Source organism: Mixophyes fleayi, chromosome 5 (genome assembly GCF_038048845.1).
Source record: "Mixophyes fleayi isolate aMixFle1 chromosome 5, aMixFle1.hap1, whole genome shotgun sequence".
Lineage (NCBI taxonomy): Eukaryota > Metazoa > Chordata > Amphibia > Anura > Limnodynastidae > Mixophyes > Mixophyes fleayi.
In genome coordinates this window covers 90,021,165-90,036,796 of record NC_134406.1, presented here as the reverse complement: position 1 = coordinate 90,036,796, position 15,632 = coordinate 90,021,165, and the positions used below count along the sequence as shown (strand labels likewise).

General features: G+C 38.7%; 1 protein-coding gene across 4 annotated transcripts in view; it reads right to left on the bottom strand.

Annotated features, from left to right (window-relative positions):
• Positions 1-15,632, bottom strand: part of GLI3 (GLI family zinc finger 3) — a 172,394-nt gene that overhangs the window by 90,525 nt on the left and 66,237 nt on the right. The window lies entirely within an intron of this gene.

Here is a 15,632-nt window from a genome sequence, read left to right as displayed (position 1 = left end):
ACTGAAAGCATAACCTATATCAAAGGAAGGAGGACAGGATCCCATAGCTCCTACTGGTGGAGTAAAGCTTGATTTCTTCAACTTTGAGGCAGGTCTCTGTGGTGAGGCACTCCTCAAATTGATATACATAGATAGGCTATAATGAAATTTAACTTGGGAACAAGGCAGAACTGAATAGGGACAGAAAAAGATACACATGGAGCTAAAAGATAGAAGGACTAGACAAATGTCACTCTGGCCTAACAAAATGTTTAATTGAGTCTAGTACATGGCAATGCATATGCTTTACATAGTTTTATGTTAACTATCTGTAGGGAGGTTGTATTTGACACCTCTTTGTAATCCTGCCATCCTTCCCTTTGCCTGCTTTCTGCCATTTGTAGTCCAATCTGACACCAGGCCATGAAGGGATTACTACACATTAGATGTACTTGAGGAAGGCAAAGTTAGTATTCACCTTGATTCTGGAACTACAGTACTTTAATGTGCTACTCTAATTGGCTGCATCATGATTAACGCACAGGTACACATTAGCTATGACTGTAACATATGTATATATGAATGGGCTTTATTTCTAAGCTATTGACGGTTGAGAGTCCTTGCATTCCAGCTGTATCAGTATTCCAATTCAGGACTCAGCAAATTAGATATCTGATGATCTACCCTCTGTGCTATATGTCATCATTATTATACCATTTTGTCCCTTTTTTATATAGGCTTTAAATCTCAAAATGAAATAAAAAAAATAACAAACAAACAAGATTGCTATAATCCAAAATCATCCACTGGAGATTTGTATAGGTGGTACCAAGATCCCTAGTTAGGTATGCAGACAAAACCTCTCTGTGTAGACCTCAAAAAAGGATTAATCCTCAAGGACTGTTGCAATAAGACCTTAAAAGGTAGAACAGCAGAAGCCTATCACAGAGGGAAAGCATAACCTGCTCCCAGAAGTCTTGCCTAGCATTCTGTACATCAAAGCAAACGGGGACCCGATAGCAGGATTCTGCATGAATCCCTTATCTCAGAGCAAGCGGATGCTTCTCCTCTGATTGTCTTGAACTGCCACCTGTCCCAGCATCTTTGAAGGCGATGCTAAGCCTGTGATGGATCTGACCTCCTTGAGCTGGGATCCTTTTATGTCTTTCTTCATTTTCAGCTCAGTTACATTTTTACCCTTGCAATGCACAGTACATGAAACAAATAGAGTTCTCCCTCTTGACTCATTTTGTCCCCAGCTATTTAGAAAAAGAGACAGGGAAAAAACAATGTTAAGGATTAGATTATACTCCACCCCACAATATGGGGGCTGTCCTCTTGAGACAAGCCTCTTATTTATAAGTTAGAACTAGATGTCTGCTGTGAGAAGAGGCTTTGCAAGCAGTCTCCTATTAACTGAAAGCCAGAATATGAAAGCTGCATATCAGAGATAGCTTAAAAGCATAAAGCCTTATAATACACATGTATAAAGCAGGACTCTGGTAAAGAATAACAGCTCAAAAAATGCTATTTGCTTTTGTAAGCAGTAACCTTGCTTAACATTAGCCTGTTCCCAGCAGAATCATACGCAAGGGCTTAATAGTCATGCCATTGGTACATGTTAAAACCCGCTTGGCTGTAAGCAGACATGTCGACCTCCAAGTCTGTGTCTCGATAATAGCATCAGACATGGTGCTCTACACAACAATGTACACTTATTCTAGAGACATGAATAGTCCTATAGAGCTAACAATCTATTGTATCTGGTGCAAGGTCATAGCAATGATACAAGCATCAAAGTACACCTCAATACTCCATGGTATATAATAAGAAACGTGTGCTGCTGTAAGCACTGCACATCAAATTTACTAGCCTAAAGGTAATAACTACACCAAAAGAGCACTAAACAACTTGATTGTTTCATACCTAAAAAGTAAACACAACAGGTTTTAAACTTACATAAGCTTTGATAACTCAGGATTGTAGAGACATCCACAGCACAAAGTTACTTATTGTTGCTGTCACTTATTTTGCTTTCAGTCAAGTAAAAAGAAGAACTGGAGACATCCACCATTCTTACACAAATCAACACACATCTGTATATTATTAAACTATATGGGGCATATTCAATTAGGTCCGATTACGCGCAACGCACGTGTAAAATGACAATACGGTATCATAACATTGCGGATTTCCCTGCGCAACCCTATGGGGTTGCGGTGTTGCGCTAACAGGACTTGTGCAACCACACATAATTGTGAGCGCAGGACCTAATTGAATATGCCCTTATGACTTAATAGACACATATTGCTAATTTAGCATTAGGTTTAAGGGAGAGATTACTCACTAAGGGGGTCATAAGGAATTGGATGTAAGTCCGACTCCTAAGAGCAAAAAGCACTTTTAACAACTGTGCACGCGCAGTAGAAAAACTTCCGTCTCAGTCTGCTCTGCTCTTAGAGAGGCGGAACGGTGGAGGTAGTTGGTGGGCAGTCGTAGGCATAGTGCAGTAAAGGCATGTTAACACTCTTTACTCGCTTACGTTGCAAGTATAAACTGCGTCTAACGCTACATGACTAATTATTCACCTTAAGAAAGAATTCACAGAAATTTTTGCTCTCTGTACTGGGCTCCTCGAAACGCCTCAGTTTCCACGGTATGTCAGTGTTCAACACTTCCATAGTCTGAAACCCTTGTTTAAAAAAAAAAACTAGGTAATCGGGGAAACTGCAGTAGCGTAATACTATGGCTTAATCAAAACTCGTTTTTCAAGTTCCTGTTTCATTTTTAATCGTAAAATGTTAATAAATGGATAGGGCTGTGTGCAGTGCATTGTGGGGAATTTAGCAGGAATGGAAGGAGAACCCCCACTAAATAATAACACAAAGCAAGATCTTTTACAGTCTCTTGTAGACTTGCTATTTTGTTCCTTAGAAGCAATAAGCTGCCTTTTTCTTAGCCGACTATGGATAACAATGCTTTTCTACTATGGTAATAATACATGAACATAATGTGCCTGCAGCCGCCTTTGGGGCTGGATGGCCTCCTTGAAACCTGAGTGACATTTCAAAAAAGAGAAAGAGGAAAAAAAAAGAAAAGGCAAGATAATAAATATTAACATTATTCTGACTTTTCAATTAAATCTTACATATGTTTTGACACAGATAAGACCAGATTTTACACAACCTTCATCCTCAGCTTTGTGGTTCAACCACTAGAGAAATATCCTTTTTAACCTCTTTCAAAGCATAAATCTCAATGTGTGTTTTCAGAGTTTGCTTTCAGCCTTTCTAACTTTCTTTAATCATGTGAAAGTGTGGCGATAAAGTAGATTGAAAAATGCATGTGGTAGGCATTGTGTTAGCTTGTGTACAGCAGGTGACCCTTCCCTAATATCTATAGTGAACAGAAACTAACCAATTCACCAAATGACTCAGCTTCCAGAGCCATAAAGGTGCCCATTTTCTGCACTGTTGTCCCATTCTTCCTCATCATTAAAAATGTCTTCAGAGCTGCTATACCAACGCTGTACATTTCATCACTCACTTGCCCAGTCCCAGTTCAATTGCTATTAGATTGCCGTTCATTATCTGAATCAAGAGGGGTAATAGGAGCCCAGAACCACTCACCCCTTTTCTCTAGAGCATACTTACTTTAATAATTGATTACATATGTATTCATCCCTTTTGCTAATATACACCTAAATAATCCCTGGGGCAATCGGATAGACGCCATATAATTAATAGACTGCAGGCCACTTGTGTACATTTAAAGTGTTTTAATAGTAACAGAAACCGGGATCCATACCACACATTTGAATATGTTACATTGTCAAAATGGAGATATATGTGCAAGAGGATATAGATCTACAAAATATATGCACTTACAATTGTGCTACTTCAGCAGAAAAGCTTAATCTTATTATCAGGATGGCCCATATATGATAGTAGGCCCTGCTTGGTGGTGTCTTTCTCAGATATGCAAAGAGAAGTAAGCAAGGACCTGAATGCGCCTCTTTAGTTTTTTAGAGGTGGAACCGGGAAGGTAAAGGGCAGTTTGATGAGGGCCCAGTACAATAAAGACATGTTTACATACTTACGCTCTACGAAGAGCTAGAGACAGCTGCAGGTACAACTGTCAGAAGACGTATCTGTTGCAGGAACTCTGCCCCAGGAGCAATGGTCCATGCTGAAGATTCTTTGTAGTTAAAAATATGTTTTAAATATACTTTTAAAAATATGTTCTGTTCTTTGACAGTTACACTTATAGTGAAGGTCTTCGTCCACAAAAGTGAAGATCTGCTAAAACATCAGAAATCTCACAAAAATCTTGAAATCTCATCACCTGGAGATAAGCAAGTCACGTGTCTTAAAACTTAAAAGAAGGGTGATGTAATAAGTAGAATAGAAAAAGTAACTAAGGCATCCCTGAATGCTTCCAGATTAAAGAAATGTTAGCAAGCAAACATGTATTTTTTGTTATTTTTTAAAAAAAATTAAAAATGTGTGCTGTTCTTCGTCTGAGCTATTTTTATCTCATTATGTGAATATTAGAATTCTATATGAGGATACAACCAATAAATGAAAACCTTAATGTAACGCTTTATAGTCAAGAAGTCTTAGGGCTAGATTTACTAAGCTGCGGGTTTGAAAAAGTGGGGATGTTGCCTATAGCAACCAATCAGATTCTAGCTTTCATTTATTTAGTACCTTCTACAAAATGATAGCTAGAATCTGATTGGTTGCTATAGGCAACATCCCCACTTTTTCAAACCCGCAGCTTAGTAAATCTAGCCCTTAGTGCATGAATAGATGCTAACTGGGAAATAACACAAAACACTATCACCTTGTTCATCTTTCCATAGCTATCTTCTCTGAGCAAAACAGGGGCATTTTGTATCTGCAACAATGCGCAATAGCGCACAACTGGAGGAAGTATATAACAAGAACAATAGTGGTGCTTCAAATGTACTGTTTCACTACCTTTCTGCACAAATTATATATATATATATATATATATATATATATATATATATATATATATATATATATATGTCTTTAAAGCTCTATCAGATATATGATCAAAAGCTGGATTCTTATTTAGTGATGTTGAGAGGTATTATTGTCATTGCTACCATTGCCATAAGATAAGTAGTGCCAAAATATGTTTAAAAATCAGAGATTTCTCATTTATTTCAATGTTCCTGATCCTGTTCATTTCAATGATGTTTCAACTCATTTAAAATGAGTGGGTGATTTGAAATGAATGGGAGCAGTTCCTTCTGTGGAGTTTCTCAAATTTAGCCAAACAGGCTAATTCTAGAGTAGTCTTATATTTGGAAAGCTTTGCAGAGATGCCATTTAAAGTCCATATGATGCTAATTTGTTTAAACAAACCCCAGAACACCCCAGCAATGTTAGTTATCTTATTATCACAAAAATAGATATTCAGAGGTCTTTAATTAAGTGATTAATTTGTTAACATTTTGATTATGCTTTACAATACAATTCTTTCACCGAAAATTTATATATTAATTAACTAATAGCTGCCCCAGGTGTTACACATCTTTGTGTACAATAACTATACATTTAGGCTTAATAAAGAACTCTTATTTAAAGTACAACAACCGAGATGGTCATTGTGTTTGATGCCCAAGGAAGAAGCACTGCGCTTCATAATAATTTAAAGAGCGCATTTTGGTATACAGGCAATCTACATAGTTCAGGGCTACTAAAACACCCAAAGTGCTCTTTACCTGACAAAAAACTGTAACTGTATCTGTTGCTAGTCCTTGTGATTCCTTTTAGTTACTCTGCATCCAAGACATGTGGACAAGTTACCCAAAGAGGCAAGGGGACAATCAAAGTGCCCCAAATCTGTTTTAATCCCTATGTAGAATTTCGTTAATTGGCAGTGTGGTATAGGTGCGCCTCCTTTTCAACTACTTCTGAATAAGACTTTGGCTAGCTTAGCTCTCTTGGGGGTAAATTTATCAAGCTGTGGGTTTGAAAAAGTGGAGATGTTGCCTATAGCAACCAATCACATTCTAGCTGTCATTTTGTAGAATATACTGAATATATGATAGCTAGGATCTGATTGGCTGCTTTAGGCAACATCTCCACTTTTTCAAACCCGCAGCTTGATAAAATGTACCCCTTAGGGGGTATTCAATTGTTTCTTTTAACGCGCTAAAACAAAAAAAAACGAGCGCTCTAAAAATATTACCGTTAATACGGCAATTACTCGCTAAATTTCAGCGAGCTGAAATTCAGCCCGCTGGCAGCGAGTAAGTACCGTATTAACTGTTTACGCGCGCAAAATTACCGTATAATATGAAGTTTTTGCGAGCGCTCATTTTTTTTTGTTTTAGCGCGTTAAAAGAAACGATTGAATACCCCCCTAGCTGTCATTTTGTAGAATGTACTGAATATATGATAGCTAGGATCTGATTGGCTGCTTTAGGCAACATCTCCACTTTTTCAAACCCGCAGCTTGATAAAATTTACCCCTTAGTCTCTGCTGGTTTTAAAGTGAACAGATGCCCCTACCAAAATGGTACCTATTCCCGTTCACTGTCCATGTTGCACCCATGCAGCACCACATAAAGAAGACATGCACAATGTGCACCTCTACCAGCTCATTTCAACACATCCATGCAAGTCTACAAACAGGCTTTCATGGCAGCACTTGCAAAATAGTTGTGCTGCAGATCTTGTCTGTGTATGGCAACCCATGGCTCTTCTTTTACATTGTGCTTATTTCCCTTCATTACTATTCCATTGTTTATGTATGCATATTACAAATAGAACATTGGGCACTTGTAGAAAGCAATAATATTAACAAAGGATAAATAGTAAATACTATATTAGTTGATAGTACACAATAGTTTTGCAAAAAGAGGATTGCCACCCCTCTGATTTAGTATCCTTGTGAAGTTAGAGTAGAGAGGAAATTTGATTGAACTTACTATAATAGTCATGTATGGTTATATATTAATCTCCCACTTTTTTATCTTGATTACTTGCATTTCACTGAGTTGTAGCTGAACAGCAGCTGCAGAGTCACTGGTTGACAAAACTTGTCTCAGATATAGGGGTTAATGTTATAAACATCCTTTTGGGCAACTCATGGATAGCATATGTTGGCTCGTTATCATTTTTGCAATGGTACCTCTATCACAAATATTTAGTAGTGTTGCCATGGGGTTTAAGTTATGTTTATTCAGAAATCCAGACGGGCCGAGCTCATCCCGGAGCTACTCTCAGCAAGGGGGGAACATCCCCCCTGCGATGTTTTTATTCTACACATATGTTATGGATGTTTGAAGTAATGGCTACCATCCGTTGCAATGAAAGTCTTTCAGTTCTGCCTGATCAGTGGAACTCCCCGAGAGAAGACTACATTCCACAGGCATAATCTTAGAAAAACCCATAATAATAAAAAAAAAAGATTCGGAACCACACCAACATTTTTTACAATGAGAAGCATATACATGGCTTTAAAAATCATTTTCTTCTTCTCTCTGCTTCAGGAAGCTGACCCTTTTCTATGGAACACAAAACATTCATAAATCATAACTGCTAACCTTAAAGAATACATTACTCCAGGGCACATTTTTCGTACTACACAATTTGAGAACTATGAGAATTCATGTTTGTAGACAGAAGTCTGGACCGGACAAAAAGAGGTAAAGCTCTGCAAAAAGTACTTCCCACAAACGAAACAATCAGAGTTTGGGTAGCAAAACTGATGATGTTGTAATCAAAGTTGCAAAGTCAAGATTTGATGCAGTACATGATGAAACATTCTTAAAAATAAACAATATGGGCCTGATTTTGACTTAGGAGCAAAGCAAAGAAAAGGAGCAAATTTTCACCTTGGCAAAACCATGTTGCATTAGAGGGGGAGGTAAATTTAAAATGTAGGGACAGATTTATAGTTGGGATATGGCATGTCATAAATCAACTTTAATTTCAGTCTACAAAAACAGCCAGTATTTAACTTATGTGCAAAATAATAAACTAATTAGCACAGCTTGCACTGTAAGATGGTTTGTCCAGGAGAAAACTTACTCCTTTTCTTTGTGTTGCTCCTAACTCAGAATCAGGCCCTATGAGGACAAAATGTTTCCATATAATTTGATTCATATTAATGTATTGTGCTATTAGATAAGCAATTTTAATCATTATGAATCATAAAAATATTTTATAACAGTTTTATTGAGAATACATCCGTTCTATTGATTCCCCAGGTCACATGCAATAAATTCCACCACACCTGGAGCTTTGGTGGGTCAAGTGGTACCACGTCAAGATAATACAAATGGCACCCATCACACAATCAAAAAAAATCCAGACCAGTAATGCATGTCTACCATTATTCCAATACTTCTAGCAAAGCTAGCAAGGATCTTAATTGAAGATTCCGTTAGTCATGCATAGTCAGCTACATACAAACAGTCTGATGAGTGATGAAACAGTATAATTGTGTGGACTCAGGTGCTCTCATAAAAATAGTATGAAATTTAAAACACTAAATCTGGTGATTTCATCAATGTGAGCAATTTAGGCAAAATTGTCCCAGAAATACTGCATTTGTAGGCCTCCACCATCAATGGACAAGAGTGACTAAAATACATTCAGATTTAATAGTTGCTGGCTGAAAACACAGTTTACGAATGACTGTAATTGTTACGTGTGTATGGTCAACAGTTTACCACAGGAATTCTGACCATTCGCTGAATGACTGGTATCTGTCCAACTGTTATCATTATCAGCGGTAGGTTTGAAAGGAGGAGTAGGCGTCAGCTGATGAACTCAGTGGCAAATCACTGGGTGCCAGCCAGCTTACTAACAAACATATACTGACCTTTATGGTAGTGAGAGCACAATGATCTTTTCAATCTTGTCACTGATAGCTGTCAAAAGCAATGCTGCTGTGGCAATGTGAAAGGATATAGATATATATATATATTATATATATATATATATATATATATATATATATATATATATATAATATAAATGCTTAGTGGCGTCTGTGTGTGAAAAAAAAAAAAACAAGTTGCAGCGCCACCTGCTGGGCAGAGTTATACACTGGCCTACTAAATTCTTAGTGTGTGTGGGAAAAAAAATTCAAAAAGGGCTGAAATTTAGTAGGGCTCAAACACATTTTCGTGAGGTAATTTTACCTCATGAACACACATGTGTAGAGGCGTGCGTTAGTGTGTGTGTGTGTGTGTGTGTGTGTGTGGAAAAAACTATTTTCTCAGAAAGGGCTCATCCAATTGACCTGAAATTTGGTATACTGACATTATTTGACAAAAAAATTAGAATAGTCAAGTCAGTTAACTTCCATCATCCCCCCTTTCCCCCGTGGGAGGGGTAGTAAAGGCTAAATTAACGAGTTGAGGGGTCAAACTCATTTTCGTGAGGTAATTTTACCTCATGAACACACATTAAAAAGGCCACTTGCGTCGGGAACTAATGCTCTTCCCCTGAGGAGGCCTGGGCTAGGTCCAAATGCATGACAAGAACCTTTTTAAGACCTTAAGTAGCTTGATTTGACTAGAATGCATGAGTATCATGCACGGGTTACCTTGTGTATATATATATATATATATATATATATATATATATATATATATATATATATATCCCATTTAAAGCTGCACCACCTCCTAGCTGGAGCCTTGGCGGCACCTCCGTGCCATTACTTTTTCCGGTGCTCCTCTGTTCAGAACAAAAACCAGGGGAGAAGTTGAGAGAGGGCCAAATCTCAAGCTGCAATCAATAGATTGGTTCTCCTGCTCACACTCCACAATTTAAGGGTGGTTAACTTAAGTGATTTGCATGTAGCGGCCAATGTGGATCCCTCTAGGAGTAGAGGCCTGCAATACCACCTCTTACTATATGTTACTGTATTCCTTACATTGTTTTTCTGTGTGCGTTAAAACTTGGTCTTTGTAAAACGGTTTGACCATGTCTAAAAGAGAGGTTGAAAACAAGTTTCTAATTAATAAGTTTGCCTGCTAGTGTTTGTTACCACTGAATAACCTCAGGATTGATCTTATTTGTCCATAAACATATAGAATTAGGAGCAAATGTGGCCAAATTTGCATCTGGACAAACCATGCAAGGGATGCAAATGAATTTATTTATTTTTTGCATGCAGGAAAAATACTGTATTTACATTACAATTTAGAGTTGACCTGGATGCTTCCTGCTCAACTCTAAATATGTCCCTACATTTTAAATTTGCCCTCCTACCTCATGCAGCAAAACGGGGCCCTGTGTGAGCAAGACTATATTCTGTAACATTCCTAAGAATAAATAAAAAGTATTGTGCCAAGAGAAGAAGTTGATTAATCACAGCAACAATGACTACTAATCAGACTTCAGCAAGTATCTGTGGTGTTAATAATATCTGTGAATGTCGCTGGAGCGCACACAAAGCACTCCATGCTCTGTATCAACACAGCCAGGTGCTGCACAATCCAGGTGCTGGTGTTTTGTTGACTGCATTTAGCAATGACTACAGCGGACACAGAAGCCTGACCCTTTGGGGATACTGAGACTGTTCTCTGCCGACTCTGCAGTATGCCAAATGGCATCACTGGCACCTGTGACATATTTAAGAGGTGACACTTAAGGCTAAGGTGCAGGGAGGGTCAAAGTGGCATTTGTCATCACTAATGTTTTCTTTACACATTCAGCTGCAGGGCTCTGAAATTAGATCATTTGCTTATATAAACCCCCCTGGCTCTCTGAAAATACTGTGGAATGTACATGCCTCGATGTAGTTTTATAGGTTAATGAGAAGCAGTCAAAGTGATCTCACCGGCTTTAAATGAACCCAACTAACACCTAGGCTACTCGCCTTCATCACTTTCTGGATTTTTCACTCATAAAGGCAAATAGTAAACTTTGAAATATGGCCAACTCCTCAGTTCATTTAGACCCTGTGAAGCCATTAAGCAATGCTCCACAAGTTAAATGTCTACTTCTAAATTAATATCCTGTGTAAGTTGCAATCCTTAAAGAGCATTCTGGTACCGCACCAGTCTTTATTTATAGCAAACATTTATTTTCAAACAGGGGATGATACAATGTTTGGTGGTAACTTTAAGCAGTTGAAAAAAATTTCCAAGAAGTATCTATTTTTTTAAAATATTTTAATTTTATTTTACAATGCTAAAAATCACATTGTATTTTGAAGATGATAATGGTTCTGGGATAGATAGTTATACAGAAATTTGCTTTGCAATTTGACTGTTCAGCTGTTTACGGTAAAAAAATATATTTAATTTAAATTATATTAACTGGCCATACTCCTTGAGCACATACACATACATTTGAGTGTGATGCACCAGGGAAAGAAAGGGACAAAAGATCTTAAAAAGTGGCCATTGATCCATATATAGTAGAGTGCAGAGTCCAAAATTTATGGACTCTGATTATTGCACATGGATGAATAATCCCTATTTTAAGATCCATTTCTGCTGCGTTTATTGGCTGTTAAAAGGAGCAGTGCTTAATTGTGGGGTGGATGACAATGTGTAAGAGCTTTAAGAGAACTCTGTATTTTTTTATGAGTGCATTTTCTGTACACAGCAGTGAAGCTTGAAAATATTACATTTTGTTAAAATTGCATACATGTGTAAGCAGATATTCCCACTTCATAATTCATCCTTATGAGTATTCCACAAAAAGCTCACTACTAAGAGATGGATTTTGAAATATATTTTACATTGGCTGCCCTATAAGTCTATATGATCCACATCTTCTTACTTGGCACATATTTACTGTAGTTCCATTTAAAGGAAAAGTGTCATTGAAAATTCCATTATTATGAGCTACTTCTTTCATTGAAGAACACATGTTTGAACACCCTTATGCAGTATCAAAGTCTGCAGGGGTCAATATAGCACACTGTTGTCAATAAAGCACGGTCTATCAGCAGTTACAGCAACCCATGGCTAGCAACAGTGCCACCTGCAGCTGTTGTATTATCCTCAGGCTTAGAAAAAAGTGTCACAAGTTTGTTTATGCAGGATATATCATTCAGCAACTGGGAAAATCTTCTTTTAACCTCTTAGGGGGACAGCTTCTCTCTGACACGTCCTGCCATGATGGCAGTCCAGTCATGCGGACAATAGTGATTGATTCCTAGACTGTCAAATCACTATTACAAGTGATCTGTTTCCACAAGGGATGCAGGGGAGCTATGGATCAGGTCCACTCTCCCCCTGCACATTTAAAAAATAATATTAAAACAGGATTTTAAATGGTCTCCCCCCAGTTCCCTTCCCAGACTCCAAAATGATGTCCCTTATTCTTTGTTATACTGATGCATTGTGTATGACTGTCACACGCAAAAGGGCTATATTTACTAAACTGCAGATTTAAAAAAGAGATGTTGCCTATAGCAACCAATCAGATCCTAGCTGTTATTTTGTCGCATGTACTAAATAAATGTTAACAAGAATCTGATTGGTTGCTATCGGCAACATCTCCACTTTTTCAAAACCGCAGTTTAGTAAATATACCCCAAAGTGTATGAATGTTAGAAAATGCGTTGTCACAAACCTACAAAAAAAAGATGTCACCACCCCAATTTTTGTCTGCGCTCCCCTGGCCCTATGCCACTAAATGCCTTATTCACTCTCTGATCATCTCCCGTATGGACTACTGCAACCTCCTCCTTACTGGCCTCCCCTAGTCTCACCACACTCCCCTTCGATCTGTACTTAACGCTGCCACTAGGCTTATCTTCCTTTCTCGTCGCTCCTCCTCTGTCTCCCCCTCTACCAATCCCTTCACTGGCTCCTGAATCCTGTTCAAGCTCCTTACTCTTACATACAAGGCCCTCGCCAACTCCAGAGCACCCTACATCTCCTCCCTCCTCTCTATTCATGCTCTATCCCGCCCTCTCCGATCGGCCAATGACCGTCGCCTCTCTTCCCCTCTGATCACCTCCTCCCACGCGCGTATCCAAGACTTCTCCCGCGCTGCCACCCTCCACTGGAACCAGCTCCCCAGCTCCATCAGAACTTCCCCTAATCTGTCCAGTTTCAAACGGTGTTTAAAAACCCACCTTTTTCTTAAAGCCTTCCAGTCTCCCACTTAACTTCCTACCTTTTCTTCTGACTCTTCCCCTTCTTTCCCCTTCCCCTATCCTTATCCTCCGTTCCTCCTTCTCTCCCTCTCTCCCCTGTGTCTCTCTGTCAGTCTTCCCCACCCCTTAGATTGTACGCTCCTTTGAGCAGGGTCTTCTCTCCTCCTGTCTTCACCACTTTTACTCTGCTCGCCAGCTACCTAGCCCTCCTCCTCCTCTAGGACCCTCTTCCCCCTGTCCCCTCTCGCTCCCTCCTCTCCCCCCTAGGGGTCTCCTGTCATCTGTGCCCTCCCTCCTAGGTGCCGTTGTTGGCTGACCTTCCCCTCTCCCCTCCTCCGCCCCTCTAGCTGTGCTTTGAGCTCACTGAGTTACTATGATTATTGTTTACTGTACTGTGCTGTCTCACCTCGTACTGTAATTTCATTTGTCCCTGTAATGGTGGCGCCCTATAAATAAAAATTAATAATAATAATAATAATAATAATAATAATACTCCTACCATAAGGATTAGTGCAGTTGAAATAATTCATTGAGACAAAAATGTATTAAAACTAAAATGTATAATAGCTGGTTAAGTTTTGGGGTAACATTATGGGCTTAATCTAATTGCCTACAGTAGTGCATTTTTTCAAGTTTCTCTCTATTTTTTCCTGTATAAAGACCAAAAAAATAAAAAGATATTTCCCAGTGAAACACATTCACCTCCAAAACATGAACATAGGTCTGGCAATAAACCTCCAGCATTAAATGGTTAACTAGCATTGGTATATACAGAAATATCCAACAAAAAGATAATGGATCCTGCACACCAAAACGCCAATTGCAGTTGTTATTTCCAAATAAAGCAGAAATGCAAATGGTGCATAATGCAACCTTTCAAGAGAAAAAAAGAAGACAAGTGATCCGAATAAAGCATAAGAGAAAGGGATACCATTGTTACTAAGCACATTGAATTACTGAAACTATGCACTGGATATTGTTAGATGAGATCCAGGGAGCATATTCACAACAGGTATACTCTTACAGAGGGGGATTTAATATATCATAACACATGTATCTATGTAAGAGTAGGAGACTTGTTTGTACATATAGGACCTCATTTAGAGTCGGACGCAAAGTCTGTTTAAGAAATGTAGGAGTGGGAGTGTGCCGCAGCTTGGTAGGGTATTACGAGTGGCAAGTAACCCCAGTTGCATCCCACTCTTAATACCCTATTGAGCTGTGAGCAGTTCCTGCAGCTAGCTAACGCTTGCGCCACCTAATTCCTGCCACACAGCTTTAGCCCTGTTTTGACGTGTGTTGCGTCTGCGCCTCAGTGCAACTAGGATTTATTTACATGTTCACGCCTTCACAAATCCGTGTTCCTCCCATTCTCTTGTAGTGAGTCGCAAGCTGTCGCAAGTGTTAATTGCACCCAAGATGCAGGCGGATTTGAGGCTTTCTGCACATGCGTGGTAGTGTTTTTTGGTTAGATGCGCCTAAAACGGACTTTGCGTCCGACTCTAAATGAGGTCCATAATGTGTTAGGGTGCATTCTGTGTCAGTTATTGCTTACTATTATGATATTGCTGCTCATGTTGGCTGATTTTTACTTTGTTGAAACAATGCTGCACTGTGTAAAGCCATTAAACCTTGGTGCTGAAGAGAACCTAATAAGTTTAAATAATTTAGGAGTGTTATCAGTGTAAAAGGGCTTGGCCACCTTAGGGCCCTGGAAGTGGGGTTACCTCCGAAACGCCTGTGTTATAATTTGCCACTGACTGTGTGTTCTGTGGCCAACAACATTTTCACAGTGTTACTTGATCTTTTTGTAACCTCTAACATACATGCATTTTTTTGCAAGTTGATTTAAGTAAAATGTTACCCCATATAAATACATGCATAAAATCATGAAGTCATTTTAAGCCACACCAGCAATCAACATCTTAAACAATTAAATCAACTGGATTCTTCACAAAACATTAAAGATGCCTATTGCTCATAAATAACTTTTTAGGAAGCGTTTTCTAAGCAAAAAAACATGTGTTGTCTCATTATTATAAACGGCTGAATAATAAAGACTAGCTGGTGAAAATTATTAAACTTGTGAAGCACTTTGATCTGTTCCCCAATGAGTGAGCATTGCTCGTTTTATGCTGCTTACCAACTAATGAAGGGATAACGGTGCTTTTATCCTGGCCACTTCTCTTCCAGCAAAACCTGTGCACTAATCAGCTGTCCCTGCTAATCAGTCATCTGGTCAATGACCTTTTAACATAAACCTTAAACTCTGGTGAATAATATGGGGGCTTGTGGAACTGGCTGGTGTGAGCTTTTTTTCCTTTTAGGTCGCCTAGTGTCATATGGAATTGGAGACCAAAAGGTTAAACGGCAAAGTCATATCCTGCCTGGGTGATAAATCTGTAATAGAAAGGCGTGAGCTCTGACACCTCAAGATGCACTTCATTACCACACAACTGTTTGTTTTTCATTTTGGCTCTTAGCAGACTTCAGTTTCACACATCTGTGTGACACAAAAAAAGTAATTTTTTTGCATT